The following is a 9,244-nucleotide window of genomic DNA, read 5'->3' on the forward strand; positions in this document are numbered from 1 at the left end:
ACTCGCTAATGAAATAGACAACCCCTTGGCGAATCAGGACCAAGTTTCCACGGTGTATCCAAACCTTCCTCAGTCTAGTTCTAAGCACTTTTCACACTTTGTCTAAATTCTATGATTATTTTGGACTAAATCCTATGACTGAAATGGATGTTGAATATGTCAGGGCATCTTATCACCTGAGTGGGGTGACCTAAGGGAATAAATTGGCCCCAACTGTCCTTTCCAATGCACGTTTGGAAGGGGTGCTGTCAGATTAGACACAAGGACACTATGGTAGGAGCAAAATCTGCCTAGTAGTCTAGGCTAGATGGTCCAGAAAAGGTACTGAAAGTGACTTCCTGGGTTCAAGACAATGAACTTAGCTTAGTTCACATTTCCTGGTGGCCAAGTATCAAAGTTAGCCCAGGTGGAGGCAGCAGTAACTCCCAAGCAGGCTTTACTTCTCCAGCAGTGACTATATTCTCTGTTCTTGCAGAAGATTCCTTCCCTGCTATTGATGAGGAAATGTCATTTTGCTTCATTCTAGTTCTGAACCTGCTAGAGGTCTTTATCAGGAAATCAACCCAAATCAGGGCTCTCTTACAAAAGAGGTGTTGTCAGACTGTTAAAGGGCTGTTTTCCACCAAAATGGGGAGGGTACAAAGAGAGGGTAGAGAATTCTCTTCTCTGTAGACCTTTAAATAAAGGAGAGATTTCCAGAGTGTTTGTGTGAGGCCATGGGGAGGAGGTGTGTTGGCTTGCTTGGTGTGTTTATCTCCTGGAAATACTTTTCATCGCTGGACCCAAATCTCTATTTTCTGACTTCCTAACCAGTGTTCTTTGAATACCCCATTGTGCCTCCAGAAGGAGGCAATGTGACTCAGAGGGCAGTGACTAGCCTCCCCATAGCAAAGCTTCTTCAACTGTTGGGCATTCTGACCTGCTCTGGCAGTCTGGTAAAGTTCATGGAATCATCAGAATAATGATCCTAAATACAGAAAATAAAATACGTAGTATTATAAAGGGAAAAAAACCAATTAGATAGAAACACAGTCAACAGAATTAAAAAAAAAAACAAGTTTATCAAACCTCTGGCTTAATAGCTTTGCAGAATTACAACCACTCCTTTCCATGGGTTTATAGACTTCTTGCTTCAAAATTCTATGTCTAAGGAAAGAACAAGAGCTTCCATATATATGAAAATATTTATAGCAGCAATGTTTGTGGGAGTGAGAACTGGAAACAAAGTGAGTGTTCATCAGTTTGGGGAAGGGCTGAATAAACTCTGTATTCGAAAATAAAATACAAATACTGTATATTTGAATATAGTGGAATATTAACAAACTCTAAGAAATGGGGAAGATATGTAATGGATCTTGGAGGATTTCCAGACTGCCAAATATGGAAGCATCCTACATTATCCATTCTCCTTCCACAACGTAGGAATAAACTCTTTACACTGGCTATGAAGCTCTCTCCCTCCCTCCCTCCTTCTCCCTCTCCCTCTCTCTCTCCCTCTCTCTCTCTCTCTCTCTCTCTCTCTCTCTCTCTCTCTCTCTCTCTCTCTCTCTCTCTCTCTCTCTCTCTCTCTCTCTCTCTCTCTCTCTCTCTCTCTCTCTCTCTCTCTCTCTCTCTCTCTCTCTCTCTCTCTCTCTCTCTTTCTCTCTCTCCCCTTCCCTTCCTCCTTCTATTTCCTCCTGTCATCTCTCCCTCCCCAGAAAGTGAAGGACCCAATCATTTTTATCTCCTGGTTCTAATTGGGCTGAGAATCTCTGTTCTTTTCAATTTCAGGTACCAGGCAGTGAGAGACTGGATAAATGTTTCAGCCAGCCAGTTTATCAAGGAGGCCTTGAGGAGTGAGGGTTCCTGGAACTCAAGCCCAAGGCAGCAGAGTTAGACTTGAATTCAGGATTATATTTTAGAAAAATTGAACTAAACCATGGATGTACTTCCTCTTTCCTTCCCAAGAGTATGACATGGTATACTTGGATATGTATTAGGAGAATAAGTGAATATATTTGTGTTTATACTCATGAAATAAGTATTTCTTCTTGTTCTTCATTTCTGTCTGACTCTTTGTGACTCCATTTATTTATTTTTTTTTACCAATTACATGAAATAACAGGTTTCCACATATGTTTTCAGAAGTTATATGATCAAAATTGTCTCCTTTCCTCCTTCTCTTTCCCCTTCCAGAATTGGCAAGCAATTCAATCTGGGTAATACATGTGTTATCACACAAAACATATTTTTTGTATTGTGAATGATTTTTTCATGTTATTCATTTTTATTTTTTTTAATTAATTTATTTAGTCAATTTAGAACATTATTCCTTGGTTACAATAATCACACTATTTCCCTCCCTCCCCTCCACCCTCCCTTCCCTCATTGGGTTATTACTTGTGTCCTTGATCAGAACCTATTTCCATGTTCTTGTTTGCACTAGGATGTTCATTTAGAGTCTACGTCCCCAATCATATCCCCCTCGACCCATGTATTCAAGCAGTTGTTTTTCTTTGGTGTTTCTACTCCCACAGTTTTTCCTCTGAATGTGAATAGTGATTTATGTCATAGATTCCTCCAAGTTTTTCAGGATCACTGCATTGCCACTAATGGAGAAGTCCATTACATTCAATTGTACCACAGTGTATCAGTCTCTGTGTACAATGTTCTCCTGATTCTGCTCCTTTCACTCTGCATCACTTCGTGGAGTCCCCATGGAATTCCTCTACTTTATTATTCCTTTGAGCACAATAACATTCCTTCACCAACATATACCACAATTTGCCCAATTGAAGGGCATCCCCTCATTTTCCAAGTTTTTACCACCACAAAGAGCGCAGCTATGAATATTCTTGTACAGGTCTTTTTCCTTATTATGTCTTTGGGGTACAAACCCAGCAGGGCTATGGCTAGATCAAAGGGCAGACAGTCTTTTATCGCCCTTTGGGCATAGTTCCAAATTGCCCTCCAGAATGGTTGGATCAATTCACAACTCCACCAGCAATGCATTAATGTCTCTACTTTGCCACTTCCCCTCCAGCATTCATTACTTGCCTTTGTTGTCATGTTAGCCAATATGCTAGGTGTAAGGTGATACCTCAGAGTTGTTTTGATTTGCATTTCTCTGATTATAAGAGATTTAGAACACTTTTTCATGTGCTTATTAATAGTTTTGATTTCTTTAACTGAAAAATTGCCTATTCGTGTCCCTTGCCCATTTATCAATTGGAGAGTGGCTTGATTTTTTGAACAATTGGTTTAGTTCTTTATAAATTTGAGTAATTCGACCTTTGTCAGAGGTTTTTGTAATGAAGATTGTTTCCCAATTTGTTGCTTCCCTTCTAATTTTGGATGCATTAGTTTTGTTTGTACATCAAAATTATTGATTTTACATTTTGTGATTTTTTTTCTAGCTCTTGCTTGGTTTTAAAGTCTTTCCTTTCCCAAAGATCTGACATGTATACTATTCTATGTTCACCTAATTTGCTTATAGTATCCTTCTTTATATTCAGGTCATTCACCCATTCTGAGTTTATCTTGGTGTAGGGTGTAAGTGAATGATTTTATAAAACCAGAACCCCCAAACATATACCCAAATAAATGAGTGAAAAAATCATATGCTTTCATCTGCATTCTGACTGCAAAAGTTCTTTCTCTGGAGGTGGGTAGCATTCTTTGTCATAATTCCCTCAGAATTGTCCTGGATCACTGTTGAGAGTAGGTAAGTCTATCACTATTGATCATCCCACAGTGTTTCAATTATTTTGTACAGCTTTCTCCTGGTTTTGCTTATTTCATTCTGTTCATGGCAGTCTTTCCAGTTCTTTCTGAAATCATCATATTCATCATTCCTTGTAGCACAATAGCATTTCACCATAAATATATACCACAATTTGTTTAGTCATTCCCCAATTGTTGGACATCCTTTCAATTTCCAATTCTATGCCACTACAAAAAGAGTAGCTTTACATAGTTCTGTACAAGCAGGTCCTTTCCCATTCATTTGGAGTTTCCTTGGCAAAGATCCTGGAGTGATTTGCCATATCCTTCTCCAGCCTACTTTATAGATAGAGAAACTGAAGCAAACAGGGTTAAATGAATTGCCTAGGGTCATCCAGTTAGTAAGTGTCTGAGGTCAGATTTGAAATCAAGAAGATGAGACTTCTGGACTTCTGGCCCAGCCCTCTATTTATTATACCATCTACCTGACCCTAAAATATTTCTTAGTAAAATCTAATCTGACTATTAGTATTTACATAGAACTGGAGTACAGAGGAAGAACCTATCAGGGGAGGGACTCCAGTAATGAGGGCTGGAACCAATTGCAGAGCCTAGACAGCCATTATACATTCAATTTAAGGCCGTTAGAGAACCTTGGGGAAGGGAATGCAATCCACCTGGGCAAAAAATTAGAAAATGAGGGGCTTTCCCTTGATTGGGGAATGACTGTATGTCCCCAGTGGTATCTGATGGGGATGGAATGCTATTGTGCTGAAAGGAATGATGAAAAGAATTGAATGAATGAAAGGAATTGCATGTGAACTGGAAAGACCTCCAGGAACTGATGCAGAGTGAAAGGAGCAGAACCAGGAGATGGTTGTACACAGAGATTGATACATTGTAGCACAATCAAATATAACTGACTTTGCTACTAGTAGCAAAGGGGGGGGGGGGGGAAATCATGAATCACATAACCATGGAAAAATATTCTAAATAAATAAATAAATTATAAAAAAAGAAAAAATGCAATTTACCTGGTCTTCAGTGTTATTGAGCAATTTAGAGGGACTTTTATAAGAAAGTAGAACCCAAGGAAGATTTTCTACATGGATGACAACAACATAAGGGAATCAAGTATGGAAAGCCATGAGGTCTGAGATGGGTGAGACCTTTGCCTCAGGAACCTTACCTCCCTGGCCTCAGCAGAGAAGTGGGGAACAGCAGCTACAGAAGGAGGCACGGGCTGTGTCACATAGGGTGTGGCCTACATCCCTGTCCTTTGTTATAGGGGATGGAGGTCTTTGAATTGATAGCAAAATGAGAGGGAAATAGCATCATTCAAACACTAAGAAGAAAGTCCCTTCTCCCATCAGACCTCCCCCCTATGTCTGTATCCAATCTGAGTAAGGAGGCGATTTCCCATTCTCCTCTGACTCTTTTCTGTACATAATGCAATGGACAATGGAGAAGTTCTGGACTTAAGGAATGTTGACCTCTCCAGGCTTAGATGAACCCTCACTTCCCGAAATGTCCCTGATCCTCAGGTGCCTTCCCAGTCAAGAGTCACATCACTAAGGCCAACAAAGAAAGGAACTGAAACCTCCAGCTCTTGGCAGCAATGTCCATGAACCAAGAAGGCCTTTCTCAGGCTGAAATGACTAAACAGCTGTTTGGTGCACTAGGGAACTCCTGGAAGAGTCCACCTCCTGGGAGTGACCCACAGGCTGCCTGCTCCAAGCTCCCAAAGGAAGATGACTTACTTATCCATCCCCCTGAAAGGCTTCTGGCTCCAGGAGTGCCGCCAGGAGCCTGAGGATGAAACAAGGGCCCCAGGTGTGTCACACAATAGAAATGGGGAGTCATTTTAATAGAGTCTAAGAACCAAAGCTGGGGTTTATTTAGAGAGCTAAACAATCAGCCAGCTCCAAAGGGGAGGAGAGCTCCTGCTCTAGGCTTCTTTGATGTATATGCCTGGCCTACCCCATGTCACCCAGCTCTGTTTACCCTGGGGAGGGAAATCAGGATAAAAGGAGCCTTTTAAATCTAAGAACCCAGGCCAGAGAAATCTAAAATCCAAGGGCAAGAATGTCAGAGAGGGACAATCCAGGAGGGGCTCAAAGGCCCATTGTCCATGGGACAGTAATGATGCACTTGCCCACAGAAATATGCAATGCTAATTAGGCCTCTGTGTGTATGTGTGCATAGATAGTCAGACATATGCAAAACATATGCTATGTGTATATGTGTGTGTGACTGAGTGTACAGAGACATGTATACACATATGTTAAGCAACATGGTGTAAGCCACAGAGCAACTTGGGCTCAATTCCTTTCTCTGAGATATCCTAGCTGTTTGATCCTAGGCAAGTCTTTTAATCTCTTAATGTTCCTCAGATACTAATGAACAAAAATTCACCCAGATTCTCAATGCCTCTCTCTGTCTCTGTCTCTCTGTCTGTCTGTCTTTGTCTGTCTCTCTCTGTCTCTGTCTGTCTGTCTGTCTCTGTATGTCTGTCTCTGTCTCTCTCTCTGTCTCTCTCTCTTCCCTTTCCTCCCTTCATCATAAGGAATTTTATAGATAGGTAGTGAGTGGTCACATAGCTTAGTCACTAATTTTTCCATAGCTTTGATATATTTTCCTCCTTCAGACACCTTTCATAGTAGTCCTTCATTGTCCGCAAGGTGGTATAGCCTCCTTCACAGACCTCCTCTTGAAGCAATGGCTGCTTTTTCTTTGTTCTCTTTGATGCAGTTGTTTCCTCTGTTAGCATCTCAGGGTTCAAGGATAACAATGGTTCCACCCCCCAATGAAGGAGAAAATTTTGTTGAAAAGGCTTTTTGTGATTTTTTTCGATTTTCTTCTGTTTGTCCTCTTAGCATTTGCATCCTTGAACACCAATGGAAGGACTTTACATAGTTGGGGATCATGGAAATCTCCCCCCCCCCCCACTGCTTCTCTCTGCTTTAGTAGATGATACTGATTATAATTGTCCATTGTCCCTTATAATATTTTACAGATGAGTTTATAATTTAAGCTAGTATTGTCTTTGGCATCCCTCTCTTTGCGTTTGATGAGTAAGCCAGATGTTTTTTGACTAAGGTAATTTCTGGGCTCTTTTGGTCTTCTTGTAGAAATTAACTTCCATTGACTGTGGATGGAGCTGTTATAGTCAAAACTGATGGGGTTTCTGTTGTCCCGTTTTTATTTCCCATCTGATTTTCAGTGTGGAAAGGAAACAAGACTGACAGTTTGTGGGGGAAGGGCCCAACTGGGAGTGGCAGTTGGGTCTTGTGACTAGCACTCCTTTCCTGCCGGGTGGGACTTGCGTCCTGGTGTTGGAATGACTGCATGGGACTTTTTCACAAAGTTATTTACTGCCCTTAAATCTTGGACCAGTCTCCATTGAACTTTTCCTTCAGAGTCACATTTTGTTTTCTTTATGGGTATTATTGGTGTATTATATTCTGAAATTGTTGGTATTAGAATTTTCTGATCCAACAAGCTTTGGATAATTGGGTTGATTCCATCTATGGCTTCTTTACTTAATTTGTATTGTGGTATCTTTGATGGTGTCCCTTCTTTAACTTCTACTTTTACTGGTGTTAGAATCCCTACATCTGAAGAATGTGTAGCCCAACATCCTTTGGGTATATCACTTGGTATTTCAAATATTGTACCTTCATTCTGAACTTGTTCAACATCCACTTGCCCCATGAAAAGCAATGGATAATGTTTTAAAGAGTCTTTGGGTAGATGTAGAAAAATTTCCCCCGATTTATCACATTGAATAGTTGCTCCAATTTTACACAAAAAGTCTCTCCCACGAAGGTTAATTGGGCATTCAGAGATTAACCAGAATGTGTGTTCTGTTGTTAGGGGCCCTAGTGTTACCATTTTTGATTTTAGTTTTGGTACTCTCTGTTTTTTCCCTGTAGCCCCCATTATTTGTATGATTTGACTGTCTTCGGGAGATGTTTTTAAAACAGATTTAGTTGCTCCTGAATCAATAAGAGCTGGGTAGATCTCATTACCAACTTTTATCATGACCCTTGATTCTGTGTTCTCATTTTGTTGGCGCACTTGGACCATAGGTGCCTCTATTTCGATTTTGTTCAAATCCCAGATTTGTTCTACTTCTACAGACTTTTCTTGTTGCTTTGAACATTCATTTTGCAATTCATCATCAGTTTGCAATAGAATTGCATTATCACGGAGACGTAAGGATGGCATAACAATGTTTGTGTTTGCTTTTTCTTGTGTACTTACTATTGGTTGGAATTCTTCTGCATAAGGATTTAAGGTTAACTTTCTATTATGTCATTGGTATTTTCTTGTGTAATAGCATTTTTGCTTTCAGAGTCATTGTCTCCAGGAGGTCTGCTAATTTGAATGTTTCCTGTTATTGCATTATCCTCCCCATTGGACCCTTCTATTGTTAGCTCATGTGCTTCAATTAATTCATTTGCAGTTTGTGTATTACAGACTGTTGCCAGTTCTGTTTCTTCCTCTTTCTTTGTAGCTTGTTCCACTGTTCCAAAAATTTTCTCTTTAATCTCTGTTACATCATTATCTAATTGGATTTCTTCTTCTATCTGTTTTAGTTTTATTTTGTGCTTTTGGCACCCCACATTCTATCTTCATGGAGTCTCCTTCCTTTTCATTTTTCCTTTTTCCTTTCCCATTTTTCCTTTTTGATGTTACCCCATCTACCTGGCTTCATACCTGACTTTGTTTGGCAGCACCTGAGACTACTTGCGAATAATGTGGTTTCGCTCCTTGTTGGATGTACCTCTCCATGGTTTCTAAATTTGGTGCTTGCAATGATTTCTTGCAATTACAATCACAACATTTTTGTATTTGTTTGTGTATTATTGCTGCTATACTTTACATTGCTTTTCCAAGACCTCTGTTTGTTATTAGCTTGGAATAATTGTGCCTTTAAATAACAGTCTTGAACCATGTGACCTATTTTTCCACAGAGGAAACATCTGGGTAAATTTCTCTTTGATTACTTTGTGTGTAATTTCTTGTGGGTTTGTATGATTGCAGAGTGGCTAGATTTTTTATTTCTTCAATTTCTTTACATTTACTTGAGCTATTTGCCTCCTTGAGCTTGGCTTTAAGGTCTTTTATTATTTCATCCTTTTCCTCTAGCATTTCTTTATGACCTGAAAATATGTAAGTTGCCATTTTTCTTAAATCTTCCAGACTTAGTGTTTCCCAATCTGGGCACTGAAGTTTAAAATATGATCTAATAGGTATGTTACTGCCTTTCACAAATTGTCTCCTTATGTGTTGGAGATTTTGTTCCGTTAAATTTTCAAATCCAAGCACATCCTCTGCTACTTCAATCACTCTATCGAGGAACTTTGATGGATGTTCCCCACTCTCCTGTCTCAATCTCTCAAATTTTCCCCAAGTATCTGGTCTTTTTGAAAAACTTTTCATTGCCTCTAATAAGTCTTCTCTGGCCTTTCTTAGGTAACGTAGATTTTCATTATTTGATAACTCTAAGTCTGTTCCTTTCTCTGGCCATGATGTT

This window comes from Monodelphis domestica, chromosome 5, assembly GCF_027887165.1.
Source record: "Monodelphis domestica isolate mMonDom1 chromosome 5, mMonDom1.pri, whole genome shotgun sequence".
NCBI lineage: Eukaryota > Metazoa > Chordata > Mammalia > Didelphimorphia > Didelphidae > Monodelphis > Monodelphis domestica.